Source organism: Hemicordylus capensis, chromosome 9, assembly GCF_027244095.1.
Source record: "Hemicordylus capensis ecotype Gifberg chromosome 9, rHemCap1.1.pri, whole genome shotgun sequence".
Lineage (NCBI taxonomy): Eukaryota > Metazoa > Chordata > Lepidosauria > Squamata > Cordylidae > Hemicordylus > Hemicordylus capensis.
In genome coordinates, this window is record NC_069665.1 from 24,096,058 (window position 1) to 24,111,616 (window position 15,559).

The following is a 15,559-nucleotide window of genomic DNA, read 5'->3' on the forward strand; positions in this document are numbered from 1 at the left end:
TTTCACTGGGGCAGTACACCTGTCAAACCGTAATGCAGGTGTCCTAAGCTGAGCTCAGGGAGGACAGAAACCTCCCGTGGAGCAGAAGGGCAAAAGCTCGCTTGATCTTGATTTTCAGTATGAACCTGGTTCGAATTGAACTAGCTTGGTTCAGCTAGTTTGAGCTCAAACTGGACTGGCCCCCCAAAAGAGGGGGCCAGTCTGAGTTCGAACCGAACTGGGCCTGGTTCGACCAGTTCAAGTGCTTTGCTTGTAAAGGGGAATCTGGTAAGAATTCTCCTTTACAAGCAAAGAGGAATTTCCTACCTAAAAGAGGATTCAGGGGCGGGCATGAGGGCACCTTACCAGCTGTGGTGGAGGCTCTGCAGCTGCAGTGGGAGTGGCTCCATGGAAGTGGGGTTCCCTCTTGGCCCTGCCAGCACTCCCCTCCACACCACGGACTGGCGGGTAGCTTTGGTAGCTAGCTGCCTTATACCAAGGGAGACTATTGGGCCATCTCGCTCACTATTGTCCGGACAGACTGGCAGTAGCTTCTCCAAAGTTACAGCAGGAGTCTTTCCCTGGGATAGAATCTGGGACCTTCTGCATTCAGAGCAGATGCTCTACCACTGAGCTATAGCCCCATTCCCTGGAGGGCTGGTAGCCCTAAAGCCATGGTCCATTGGACTGTGTTTTTGGAGCCTTCCTGTTGAACTCTTCAAAAACTTCACAGGGCTATAATCATATTGGCCCTTTATCTCATAGAAACACAGGAAGCTGCCTTATACCAAGTCAGACGATTGGTCCATCCAGCTCAGTATTGTCTGCACTGACTGGTAGCAGCATTCCAATGGCACAGGCAGGATTCTTTCCCAGCCCTACCTGGATGTACTGCCAGGCACTGAACATGAGTTAGACCTTCTGAATGCAAAGCAGATGGTCTGCCACTAAGCTACGTCCCCATCCCCTGGAGGGCTAGTAGCTCAAGAGCACCCCTGTTTTCAAGAGTTCAATAGGAATGCTCTGAAAACACCATTCAACCACATTTTTAGAGCGTTCCTGTTGAACTCTTGAAAACTCCCTCAAGACCTTTTGAGCATTTGACTGGGACACTAGAAAAGCTCAATGGATTTCCCCAGTGAGCTGGGAGAGGCTCACACATCTCTACTTATAACACTAAAGAGTTCCCCAACAAACTGATGGATAAATGGTTCCTTGAAGGAAGAGAGTTTGAAGCCTAAGGCTTCAATTATCATTAGGGGAGATTTCATATTTATGTGACAAAGTTCAAAGGCTTCTAACACTGAGTCATCGCTATTTAAAACTGCATTAACTCCAAGAATGGTTAGTGAATGCTAACAGTGACCTCTGGTCTCAGGTTTGCTTGATATTCCCACTTTATGTTGTTCTCTCTGGTTTGTTTAGAGAACTATTTGTCCTCTGGATTATTAAACTATAACTAAACACCGTCCTTGGTTTGCTTTGCAATGACGACGTTCGGAGTCCAGCCAAATCTATTATCTTCTCTGTGGCTGTTTTGAAGTGTTCTCATTCCATTCAGGATTCCCGTTTGCTAGAATTTCACTGGAACAGGAAGATAAGCCTTGAACATTTTAATCTTGACTATGAAACACTTTTCACTCGTGAGCGATCTTTGAATTCAGTGGCCATTGTGGGGAAATATCTGCTTCTGGCATTGAAAAGTTCAGGTAGGAGTTCTAGGTGGCCCTCAAGTTCTAGGTGGCCCTCAAGTCGTATCATCAAAGCAGGTGGGTTTAGTCTCCATCCTACCCAATGAAGAGTTGAGCAGTGGAATCCAGACTAACTGTATCTACACTAACACAGCTCTGAATCAAGGGACATGTTGGCAGGTATGTTATCATCATCCTTCATCTTCATCTTCATGTAGGGCTGGGAAAGACTCCTGTCTGAAAACAGAGGAACACTGCCAGTCAAGTGTAGACAATACTGATCTAGATGGACCAATGATCTGGCTCAGCTGAAGGCAGCTTCCTATGTTCCTAAGAATCGGGCCTCATTCACTGAAAGTGCTCAGAAGGCAAGTGACTTATCCTGCAAATATCCAGAATATTGGATATTTGCCTTATCCCAGGTGAATTCCTTGGAGCTTGAGTGCCTGTACCAGCACTGAAAGGGTCACCTCTGTGCTACACAGCAGGCGCTTGGCTTAAATTATCTAAAATAACTTGTGATAGGCTGTGTTTTTTAATGGCACCTAACATCATCTTCCTGAGGCTGATGCTTCCGCTTCCCTTATAGCAGGACCAGACCTGTGTGCCAGTGTGAGTGAACAAAGCCAACCATCTCCATTGAGAAAATGAGCAAAGCCCCCGATTTGGAGAGTTTAATAGACAAGCGGGGTCAACTCATGCATAGTTGCATTGCAATTTACCAGGAAACAAATCAAGGCAAATAAGGCAAAAACTAATCCAGACATTCTTGAGGAGGCCAAAGAGTGAAATGGCAGAACCATCAAAGGATACTAAAATGTAAATGTAATTTGCAGGCCAAAAAGCAGCCTGATGCTTCAGTGCCACTAAAATTGCAGCTAATAAGCGCATGTAATTTTCCGATGTTCATTAACCACTTGTGGAGGAGAGCCATAACAGCAAGAGCTCTGGGAGATGCCGAGCTGGTGACAGCATACATTCACAGGCTTAGAAGTTGTCGTTGCCAAAGACCATGTGGGAGGAGGAGAGAAAGAGAAAGCAGGAGGAAAGGAGGGCTTTGAAGAACAGGGACAACTCTAGACCAACTATTTTCAGGGTGGCAAAAGACGTTATTAGGTGAGTGAGGATTTTGCTATGCACCTTATAGAGGTTAGGTCATTAATTTTGTTAGGTTTTTTTTTTTAACCTTATTAATCAAGCTTGCTTCTCATTTTCAAACGTACTCAGAAAATGGGCCAGATTCCTCTTAGAACATTTTGCTTTGCAGTCTGCTTTCCAGGCTAGTTTTCTCTTCCTGTCCAAGACCATGTGGCAGGATAGACAGGGGTAGGGAGAGAGGTCAGAACCAGATCAGCTGAAATCTGCAGGGGATTTGACCCTGCACCCCACCCTGCACACATGGGCTGGGTTCAGACATAACATGGTCCAATGACCCTGCAGTTCCGCCACCCTCCTCCCCCGCCACTGCCCTGTCTGCATGCAGACGTACTGGAGAAAAGTCTCTCTGCAGTCAGCAAGACTGCAGAATGGCAGGAGAGCTCGCTGTGTGGGCTTCCTTCTCTCCTGAAGGACAGCCCACACAGCCAATAGCAGCTGGAGCAAGGGAGGAGCTTCCTCCCTTAACTCCGGTTTGGGACAAGGCTAACAGTGGTGCCAGCATTCAGATGTAACTTTGGCGCTATCAGACTGGAAGACTGGACAACGAAACTTAGAGAGAACTGATGGTAAAAGATGGCATTTGGGTAGGGAAACTGTGGGTCCATTTCCCCCATCAACTGCAGTTTGCCACGTTCGGATGTTTGGTTAGCGAAATCGGAGGTGACGGGACCTCCGGTTTCGTGTTGCATCCGAACCTGGCCAAGGTTTCACCCAGAAGCCCAGTTCCTGGCCAGGAAGGATGCTAAGGGGGTGGCCTGGCTCCTGGGAGGCTGGAGGAGTCTCCCACCTACCTGGCTCCACTGGCTTCTGCTGCTTCTGGGATAGAGAAGTGAATGACAGACTTCTTTAAACATCAGAAGCCTTTTAAAATAATTAATTCAAGCTATAGGACCGTAATTTACTGTGACTGTATTGTCTGGCACTTAGCTGTAAAGTTCCAGTCTGGTGGATGTGGAAGCAAAACGGGGAGCTAGAAATACTTTGGGAGGTGCACAAGCTACCCCTTGGCATCAAGAAGTCCCAGTCCTTAGTATTTCCAGGTAGGTCTGGGAGAGATTCCTGCCTGAAATTTTGGAGAGCTGCTGCCAGTCAGTGTAGACAATACTGAGCTGGATGAACCAAGGGTCTGACTCAGTATAAGGCAGTTTCCAATGTTCTTAGATACTGAGGGTTTTTGACAATGGGTTCTTAGCTCGGTGGAAGAGCATCTGCTTTGCATGCAGAAGGACCTGGGAGGCTGGTCTATGCTAGAGGAACTGGTCTTGTGGTAGCAAGCATGGCTTGTCCCCTTTGCTAAGCAGGGTCTGCCCTGGTTGCATATTAATGAGAAAGTACATGTGTGAGCACTATAAGATATTTCCCTTAGCAGTGGAGCTGCTCTGGGAAGAGCATCTGCATGCTTACATGCAGATGGTTCCATGTTCCCTCCCTGACATCTCCAAGATAGGGAGGGAGAGAGATTCCTGCCTGCGGCCTTGGAGAAGCCGCTGCCAATCTGTGAAGACAATACTGAGCGAGATAGACCTATGGTCTGACTCAGTATATGGCAGCTTCCTATGTTCCTCAGGTCCCAGGTTCAATCCCTAGGTACAGTTGGGAGAGGCTCCTGCCTGAAATCTCAGAGAGCGGCTGCCAGTCAGTGTAGACAATCCTGGGCTAGATGGAGCAAGGGTCTGATTTGCTTTATGGCAGCTTGCTCTGTTTCTGAAGCCAATAGAAGATGCCCTGAAGAAGTCTTAGATGAGCGAAAAGAACACACAACCTTTGCGTGAGCTCTGAAGCAGGTGGTTTCCCCCAACAAATGTTTCATACATGCTGTAAGGGCAGTGTCGGAATATCAAATTTAAACGTTAAAAGCCAGAGTGGGCGATCGGCGTGTCAGGCTGCACTTAGAAGTCTAGCGAGCGTGAAGGTAAGGCTGTTACTCTGAGCAGGCATGGCCATCTGCTTCATAATGGAAACAGCCCTGGCTGTCAGCGCTGTCCAGGACAAATGATTTCTCAGTCGGAGTGTGTAGCCGCAGAAAGTAGCTTCTTTCCCTATATGAGGTAATACCCTGGGATGATGTACGACTTAGATAATAGCGCGGGTTAATGATCTTCAGCTGCACTGGGAAGTAAAACAAAGTAATTTCATAATACAGAATGTGATGGATTAAATCATGGGAATACTGGGGGTATACATTAAAGAAAATGATCTTTTTGGCATACTAAATGGCAAAATAAAAAGCACTTTTAGGAAGTTATATGATTAATTAGCCTGCCCTTTTTATTTATATACCATGATAAAGTAAAACACACTTCGGCTAGTTACCTCGCAGGCAATTATTCTAAAACTTCTGCTGGATGAGCCAGTAACCTTCTGTGATGCCAGGGTGTCAAGAAGATCTAAGGGTGTTCTTTCTTTTGATAACAGTCAGAAATTATCTCTTTGCTGGATTTATTACTGCCGAAGCATCTTCGTCACACAAAGGCTTCTATTTCCCTTCTGATTCTTCCAACAATATGTTTAATTCCAAGGGGTTATTTCTATCATCCCGTAGGCGAGAAGTGGAACACCTCCGTCCTAGGCAAGGCAAGGTGGTTGCCTCAGGTGGTAGGACATAGGGATGGCAGCAGGGCAGCCAGACAACCCCTTTTCCCCACCATTGGAGCAGCCCTTGGGGACGGATCTGACCCTTGCAAGGAGCACCTCCCTTCACATGCCTTGCATTGCTTACAAGGAGCACAAGGAGGGAGGAAGCTGCTAGAAACTTTCTCTCCTCATTGCCCCTGGGCCACTTTCAAAACTAGGAAGAGTTGGTTTCAGGGGCAGTCCAAGTCATTTTGCTGTCACAGGTGAAGGCCAATAGGATCTCCCCTTCATCATTGCCCCAACAGTGGAAGGATAGGAGGCGCTTGTGGTGGCCTAACTCTGCCTCATGGAAGGACTACCCCTGGTTGAGTTTGAGAGGGGCCTGGCCCCCATCAGGGCACGCAGTTAGGAACACAGGAATATAGGAAAGTGCCTTATACCAAGTCTGACCATTGGTCCATCTAGCTCAGTATTGTCTACACAGACTGGCAGCTGCTTCTCCAAGAATGCAGGCAGGAGTCTCTCTCAGCCCTATCTTGGAGAAGCCAGGGAAGGAACTTGGGATCCTAGATGCTCTTCCCAGAGCGACTCCATCCCCTGAGGGGAATATCTTACAGTGCTTACATGGATTCTCCCATTCAAATGCAAACCAGGCTGGACCCTGCTTAGCAAAGAGGACAAGTTATACTTTATACCACTAGACCACCACCAACGGTGATGACTGCACCTCCAAGTGATGACCTTGATCCTTGCATTTGCCATGGGGTGTAGCTAGGGGAGAGGGACCCCATGTTCACCCCTCTCCCTGGCAGACTCTTGGAGTGAGGGAGATAATGAAGAAAATAGGGATGGGTGGAGCTCCCCCCCCCGGGATCTTGGAACCCATCCGCTCAATTATAGCTGCACCCCTGCATTTGCCCACATTCTGTCTGCCAGTTGAGATCTTCCTCATGGTTAACAGGAATTCAAGATAAGTCTGTATGTGAAAAATGCTATGTTCTTGTAGAGATGTGTGAACTAGCTTGAGGTTGAGCCGGTTCACCATTAAACCAGGCCAGCTCGAGGGTCTGCCCTCTAGCCGTACCGGGCCCGGTTCAGCTCAACCTTGAACTGAACCCCCACCTGGCCTGCTCAGAGCGGGTTCAGGAGTTCTAAGGTATTAAAATATTTATATATATTTAGGACTCACTGATGGGTCTGGGGGTGCTACCGCGGCCACAGGGGGTCCTCTACCATCTCTCCCTCCCCCCGTCGGCCTTCCCCCGCTCTTTAAAAGGCCATTTTGGCCCATTTTGGGGCTGTTCCAGCCCTTCCTCCGGTGGCATCAGACCTTCCTCTGGTGGCAGAGGCCGCCAAGCATGCACCCTGGCCATTTGCTTCCCTGGGTCATGACCCAGGCCATGCAAATGACCAGGGCGCATGAGTGGTGGACTCCAAAATGGCTGCTGACACCAAAATGGCCCTTTGAAGAGTGAGGAAAGTCCAGTGGGGGGAGGGGAAGCTAGCAGAACCTGCCCCGGCCGCAACAGCACCCCTAGACTGCGTAGATATAGATATAGATATAGATATAGATATAGATATAGATATAGATATAGATATAGATATAGACACACACACACACACACACACCTTAGAATCCTGGCTTGAATTCGAACCGTGCCCGGTTCAGTTCAAGTCTGGTTTTGTGCACACCCCTGTGTTCTTGCAGAGAAGTCAGGGAATTACAAATTGAAACACACAGAGGCAGTTCTCACAAGCTGAGCTTGGCTACTTGTGAGAACCACCGGGATAGAACCTGGCGGTGGAAGGGTGCCAAATCTAGTGCCAAAGGCTGGCTGTTAGCCTGGGATAACGGAGCGAGCGTACCGTTAACCTAGGCTCTGGGATTGTCTGTCCAAAGTCGAGTGTTTAGAGTGCTGGTCTCCTGGGGGAATCCCCCAACGCCCCACGCTCATCACGTGATGCATTGTAGGATACCCCTGGCCTCTGGAACTCTGCACCAGTCGCCACCGCAGTGATTGTGTGCACGGCAGGGCGGTGCTGCTGGGGCTAGTCTGGATAGTCTGCGGGGAAGGTAGGCTTAAACCCGCCTTCCCCCTGCCTGCCTGCCCATGTGATCGTGTGAAAGGCCCCACAATGTTGCATCTGTTCAAAGGTTGCTGCAGGATTACTTCCAGGTTAAAGATGCTGATGCTAGAGCAAGAACTCCTTCCTTTGAAGAAAGGGAACCTTTGGACATAATCCAGAGTCTGAAAATGGGAAACTGTCAATATTTGGAAGAGACTGTCGCTCAGTGGTCAGGTTTGAGTGTAGAAAATGATGAGTGCAGTCTGCTAGAATGCTGTCCTCCTCGTATCAGAGAGGTTTGTCTTGTATCTCCTTGGTAGCTGGTGGAAGATCTTTTTATTTCTCAGACTTCTAACCTGTGGTAGAAATGGCTTTTTGTTGCTGGTGTTTTTATCCCATTGTGTTTTTTTTTTAATTCTGCAAGAGCTTTTATCCTGCATGAAGTACTGAGAATATTTTTACATTGATGGCCCCAGATTATGATCTGTTTGGCGGGGGAGAGGACACATGTTAAAGCCAGCTTGCTGAAGCTAAGCAGGTTTAGATCTGGTCTTTCCCTTGGATGGGGGGGGCACTGAAGAGCCCCATGTATGCCACTTTGAGTTCCACGGTGGGAAAAATGGGATAAAAGCATAATGAGGGTGGGATAGAAATGCATAAATACATTCCCAGCATCTCCAGTTAAAAGGATCTTGGGTAGCAGGACTGAAAGAGAATTCCATCTGAACCTGTAGGGAGCTGCTGCCAGTCAGAGTAGACCATACAAGCTTTGATGTACCAATGGCTTGACTCAGTAGGAGGCAGCTTCATTTTTCTGCATGAGCCTCTAGATCGAGGGGCAGTATGCCTCTCAATACCAGATCCTGCAAACAAATAAAAGAGAAGGACCGTTGCCTTCATGCTGAGCTACTGTTTCCCCAAATTGTCTGGCTGGCCATCTGACTAAATTAGAGCTGCGTAACTTCAGTCCTCCAGCCGTTATTGGGCTATATCATATTGGCCATTATGGCTGTGGATGATGGGATCTGTAGTCCACGAACAACTGAAGGGCAGAAGTTGTGCAGCCCTGGACAAAATGGACCTTTTGTTTGATCCCAGCAGGACCCTCCTTATGTTTGCTCAAAGGACGTGTCCCTCCTCCTCCTCCTCTTCCTCCTCCTCCTCCTCTTAAAAAAGAGTGAATTGCAATAGCCCCCTATAGTACATTATTGTTGACAAGCTAGAAATGCAAGATATGTATAAAGTGTAATTTTGTCTCATTAGCCGACGACACGAGCGGTTCCTCTTCATCTCCTTAATTCATTTCTTATAGTTTTTCCTGTCACATTCCCCTTGTTTTATGGTTTCGTAACTTGCGAGTTATGGTTGTAATTTATAGTCTGGATTGAGTGGTAGCAAATCACGGAATATTTTCATTGATTACCCTAAATTGTCTAATCTCCTGTATGTTTTTAGGACTTGATTGGGTGGTATTTACTGATTGCCTTCATCTAATTTAAAAATCAATCAATAGCCACAATGAGAGGCAGTGGATAAATCGAGTCTAATGCAGCATAACCGCTGCAAATATCCATCAGAGGCCCGTTTTCAATCAAATTTGGAGAGAGTTTTAATACATAAACCAACATGTCTAACAGCTTTACTTTGGGAGCATATCATGGGGAAATTGAGCATTGCGCTGTGACAGTTCCCTGCTCTTCCGCCGTCTGCTTAGGGTGATTTCCCACTGCTAAAATGAGCATATTTCACTACAATAAAACTGTAGCAAATGAGAAAAAAAATGTGATAAACTTTGGTTTAAAGGCACTTTGCTTCATCACCCCCAATATTATCTGTGTATAATAATAGAAATTAGCATAACATCAGCTTTTCTTGTAAATGGTACGTATCTTTCCAATAAGTCTGGGGTTGCAGGGAGGGGAAGTGTGTTTCCTCCATGGAGAAATTAATTTGATAAGGCTGCTTTTTCTCTGTCTGTCGGATTGTTTTTGTCTTTTTAATTTAAGTTTTCGATAGAGTAAATTACAAGTTCAATTTTTTTTAAAAAGTTCTTTTAGAAAGGTCTTTGTTTACTCTCTGTTCTTGTTCTCTTAGACATGTGTTAAACAAAGATGTGAATCTCTTGCATTAACTCCTGCTAACTTCAAAGAGGAAGAAGAACTGGTCTTGTAGTAGTGGACATGAATGGTCTCCTTTGCTAAGCAGGTTATTTCCTGGTTTGCATTTGGATGGGTGACTGCATGTGAGCGCTTTCGGCCGTAAGATATCTCCCTTAGGGAATGGGGCTATAGTTCAGTGGTAGAGCATCTGCTTTGCATGCAGAAGGTCCCAGGTTCAATCCCTGGCAGCATCTCCAGGTAGGGCTGGGAGAGACTCCTGCCTGAAACCTTGGAGAGCTGTTGCCAGTCAGTGTAGACCAGGGATTCTCAACATTGGGTCCCCAGATGTTATTGGACTTCAACTCCCATAATCTCCAGCCCCAGTGGCCTTTGGTTGGGGATTATTGGAGTTGAAGGCCAATAACATCTGTGGACCCAACGTTGAGAATCCCTGGTGTAGACAAGACTGAACTAGGTGGATCAATGGTCTGACTTGGTATAAGGAAGCTTCCTATGTTTGTAGGAGCCTTTTAAGTGATGGCAATTCTCTTCTATTTAGATAATATTTATATTTAGAGATATTTAAACAGGAGAGCAATTGTTCTTCTTCAGCCCCAGCATAGCTTTTTCCTGGTGGCTGATCCTGGTATCCAGCTTGTATTGCATTTTAGTCTGTGAGCCTCTGTGGGACCGGGAACCATTTCATTATTCTTATTCCTTTTGCTGTATCAAAACCTCTTTGTTGAAAAGTGCTCTATGCATAAAATCAACAATCATTTCCTTTATCGTTTTTAGAAACGTTGGATGGCAAGAAAATGCACTTTGTTTTACAAGTATACCTGGACTACAATCCCATTAGAGTTGCTTACTCTTCCATATTATGCATGCAGCTGGCTCTGTGATATGTACATTCCCAGTGCTCTCTTCATCCCCTCCAAGATGTCGCTGAGGCTTCCTGTGATCCTGCTTCCCTTTAAATGCCCTCCCTGGTACTTTGTGTGGAGATAAATAGTACAAATGGCTGTCTCCATGTGGCACCAGAGATGATGTGAACATGGTTCGACAGAGTGGGGTTTCTGTGGGGATTACTATGAAGCCAGTACGACAGCATTTGGACAGTCCCCGGCCACGTGCCTGTAACATCACCTTGATATCCAGCTGTTATCTGGAGGTGATGCTTTTCTCTGCACTGTGAAGACCATGGCCCCCGAGCAAGGCTCCACAGCTACCTTGCTGAAGGTATGCAGGTCTTAGTGGGGCCATTGCCTGCATGGGAGACCCATGTATGCCACCTTTGGAGATGGGGCTTAGCTCAATGGTAGAACATCTGCTTTCCAAGCAGAAGGTCCCAGGTTCAATCCTTGGCAGCATCTCCAGGTAGGGCTGGGAAAGACTCCTGCCTGGAATCTTGGAGAAACCACTGCCAGTCAGTGTAGACAATACTGAGCTAGATGGACCAATGGCCTGACTTGATATAAAGCATCTTCCTGTGTTCCTATAAGCTTACCATGTCAGACTAGAACCATGGAGCCCAAAGTCAAATCTCCACTCAGCCATGAAAATCCCTAAGCGACTGAACCAGTCACATCTCTCTCAGCCTAACCTCCTTCACAGGGTTGTTGTGAGGATAAACATAACCATTGGCACCGCTGTGGCCTCCTTGGAGGAAGAGAGGGATAGAAATGTAAAAATAAATTTCTGTTACTGAATTCACTGGAGCAGTCTGGGTTGTTACACCCCCCCGGTCAGTTGGCAACCCTGGATGTAGATTGAGAGAAAGCATGAGGATTTGTACAGCAGTGTGGAGATCTAACTAAAATAAGCAAATAAATCTGCAGCTCTCTACTCTAAGCATCTTTTCTTATTAAAACCCGGAACAAAATTCAAAACACACAGAGCACATATTTCTCTCTCCTCACCCCAAATGAAAAGCGAGGGGGTGAAAGAGTACCCCCAAGAATACCAGGAAGAAGGAACACCCGTATCCTGAGGCCTCTGCTTGCTGAAAGCCCTCTTGCGATGACATCCACACACTTGTCATGACGTTGCCACCCGCATTACTTACCTAAACATGCCATGGGGAAACCATGATGGATATAATTTCTCGAAGATTGAAAGGTAGCCCATTATAATCATTAGAAGGAACTTAAGAGAGCTTTCTTGGATGATGGAATAGATTTGGTGCTTTCTTGCTTCTCTATGGATCATTAGTTAAAAAGGGGGGACAGGGTGAGGGGGGGGGCAAGGGAGCTGAAAGAAAGGGGGAGGAGGGAGACAGGCTTTCTATTGCAGGTGTTCCATCCCTTTTGTAAGGAAGCTGCTCCGAGACAAATGATTCTTGCTGGCATTTTGTACACACCGGAGATTGCTTATCGATCTGGATCAGAATATTCAGGCTGGCCCATGGGGAGAAGGCACAGTATTTTCTAAGGGAGTTAATAACTTGGCAGCTGAGCTGTCTTGTCCAATTCACTGAACCCAAGTCTCTAATCAGGCCTGAGTTTCTTATTTTGAGAACTCTTGCCATGTGTAGCTGCTTGTTGCCTTCCACTCTATTGGCCCAATGACAGTGATGGAAATGACAGCCTTATAGATAGAGGCTAATCAAATTGTTTATTATCAGCCTAAATCAATATGTATAGATTGTTGAAACATCACTGTCCTGCCGAGGAAAAGTAATACCAGGGCTTCCAGCACTGCAGATATAATTTGCAATCTTTCTCTTCTCTGTTCTCATTTTCCTCCGTTTGCTCTTTTTGTTGTTTATTTATTCCTCCCCCTCCCCCGCCCCGCTCTGTCCCTCTCTCCCCCTCCCCAAATTGCATCTGAATTTAAAAAGAGGAAAAGCAATTAGACAGGGATGTGCTAGTGAACATATACATGTTTACACGTTCCAATAAAACAGCATTAGAGATTAATGATGAAATGCCACTTTGCACTCAGGTTAAATATGGTATCATAGTCCCAGCTGGGAAAGCAGGGTGGGGGGTGGGGGGGATAAAGGAAAGGGGGTGAGATGGAGGGGATTTAATTATGTATCTATGAAAACACTTCTGCCCTGCTTTCCCACTTAAATCTGGGTCCTCAAAGCTGCTCATGGCAAAACGCAACCGCATCCAGCCGAAACGCCTCGAAAGCAGCAACATGTCAGCGTATCGTTCCAGAAGAAATGCCCTGGAAAAAAAGTTGTTTTAAAAGCCCTCTGTAAAATGCTGAGTGAAGTGGATGGTCGACTCGCCTTTGGAAATCGATCTCAAAGTCTGAACGCTGCTAGGGAACATAGGAAATTGCCTTATCCCAATTCAGACCATTGGTCTATCATCTACACCAGCGATATGTTTCCAAGGGACTGCGGTCCTCCAGGTATTTTTGAACTACAGCTTCCATAGTCCTCAGCCACAAGCAGCAGAAGCCAGTGCAGCCAGGTAGGAAGGAGACTCCTCCAGCCTCCCAGGAGCCAGAAAAGTCCCTTAGCTTCTTTCCTGGCCAGGAACTGGACTGGTTGAGACTATATGTGTAGGATGGTGCAGATTCCTCACCCCTGCAGATCTCAGCTAGCCTGGTACTGCTCACAGTTCCCGCCTCCAGCCTTTCTGCCATCTGGTCTTGGGCAGGAAGAGAAAACTAGCCTGGAAAGTGGACTGGACGACATGATTTTCGAAGACTGAATTTTCTAAGAGAATTTTCCAGGGTTTTACAACTGTGTTGAAAGTTTTAATTCTTAATTGTTTTCTGCTGTGTTATATTCTCCGTTTTTAACTGTTAATTGACTTTAATTGTTTTGTTTTAATGTAAACCACCCAGAGCCATTTTTTTGGAAGGGTGATATAGAAGATGGATAGATAGATGGATAGATAGATGGATAGATAGATGGATAGATAGATGGATAGATAGATGGATGGATGGATAGATAGATAGATAGATAGATAGATAGATAGATAGATAGACAGATAATCTGGCCCATTTTCTGAATAAATTTGAAAATGTCAAGCAAGCTTCATTAATAAGATAAATAACCTAACCATTTTAATTACCGTACCTCTATATTTATTTAATGTATAGTAAAATCCTTGCTCCCCTAAATAATGTTCTTTGCCACCCCTTTGCTCCCCTGAACTAGGGCCGCCTTTGCACTTAATGGCAAATCACACGGGTCCAATGGACCCACAGTTTGCCCTCCCCGCATACTCCAAGATGATCACAGCACCAATCTGGGAGCCAGCATTGGGGGCGGGACTGGCTGTGTGTGCTTCCTCTGACCCGGAAAAGACAGCCCGTGCCAGCCAATAGCGTGGCAGCCCATGGGAGGCGCTTTTTCCCTTAACTCAAGTTCAGGGAAGAATCTCAATCTGAGTGACGCTCTGCAGGGAAAAGACCCTTGGACTGGTGAGTGAAACTCACTGTAGACCAAGGGTTCATTTCCAGGTTTGGGGGCAAAATTGGAATCACAGTTGGGTGCAGGAACTGTGGTTCCATTAATTCAGACATCATGGGGGCTGAACTCGAGATGAGTTCACCTCTGGTTTGGTGTGATGTCCAAAGGCTGCTTAGTTGTTCTGTAGTCTCCCCTGGCTACAAATCACCCATAAATCTACCTTCTACCCACCCCTGAGCTGGGAGGGTGTTAAAGAGCAACCCAACGGTGTATCTTTCCTGTTCTTTGCTACATGCAGATTTTGCTGTAAGATGTGATTAAAAAAACACACAACTAGTCCTTTTGCTGTGCATTGCAACTCCTTTTCTTGCCCATCTGATCTTAACAGGGCCCTTTTCCCAGCAGGCTTCTCTCAACCATGTGCAGCCCCAGAGATGGGGACTGGATGTTCAGAAGCGCCAGCGTGCAGCTATTCATAACTGAACTGGTTCCGCAAACAGTAGCTCTTTCCAAAATTATATCTTGCATACTGTAAGGACAGCATATGCTCTAATTGTTGGGTTGAGATGTGGAAGCCTATTTTGAGTTCTCAGCAGCATCCACTGGAATCCTCATTACAATTTTCTCCCCTCTAACCCTGGCACAAATGCATTACTTGTGTATCATTTGTTTCCTTTTGTTAAATCAGAATGAAAGCCAAGATCAGTCCAGATAACGCCCCCCCCCCAAAAGCCTGACTGTGTTGGCCCCTTTCATTTCTGCTGGTCATCTTTTGAAAGCATGAGGTGTAACCTCTGTGCAGGAGAAGGTAAAAATATGATACACACAAGTACGGGCCCACAGCAAAATGTTGCAGCATATCTCAGGTATTCATGTGTTGCCTGAGTCTGTTTGAAGTTTGAGCCACTTTCCCCCTAAGTAGCCGAATGGGTTGCGACTGTCTTGAGGTAGTATGAATTGTCCCCTTTGCTAAGCATGGTCTACCCTGGTTTGCATTTGAATGGAAGAATATATGTGAGCACTGTAAGATATTCCCCTCAGGGGATGGAGCTGCTCTGGGAAGAGCAGAAGGTTCCAAGTTCCCTCCCTGGCAGCATCTCCAAGACAGGGCTGAGAGAGACTCCTGCCTGCAAACTTGGAGAAGCCGCTGCCAGTCTGTGAAGACAATACTGAGCTAGATGGACTGATGGTCTGACTCAGTATATGGCAGCTTACTATATTCCTATGAATTTTCTTCATGTGAAGAAATTCCCCACTCTTTTGGTTCAAGCCCTCCTGCATTCCTCATCACAGAGCTGCATTTGCTCCACCCATCTGCTTGTCTGTGTCCGTGAACATTCTTCTCCCTTTTTTTGCCCCCCTTCCCCCTCTTTCCGGTTTTTGTGAAACTGACGTATCTGTTGGTTACTCAAAATCTGCTGGTGCCTCCCTCTCAGCTGCAGGTCCTCTGGTTTGCATGGTAACCATGGGATTATGGATCCCAGGTATCCATTTGATTATACCATTTCTAGCTCTTTCTGAAATAGATATAAGAGATAATGGAATACCTGAGGTGAGTTTTTAAATCCCCAGTAGGACTCTCTGAGAAATTCACTGGATTTAGGGCCAAATTGAAG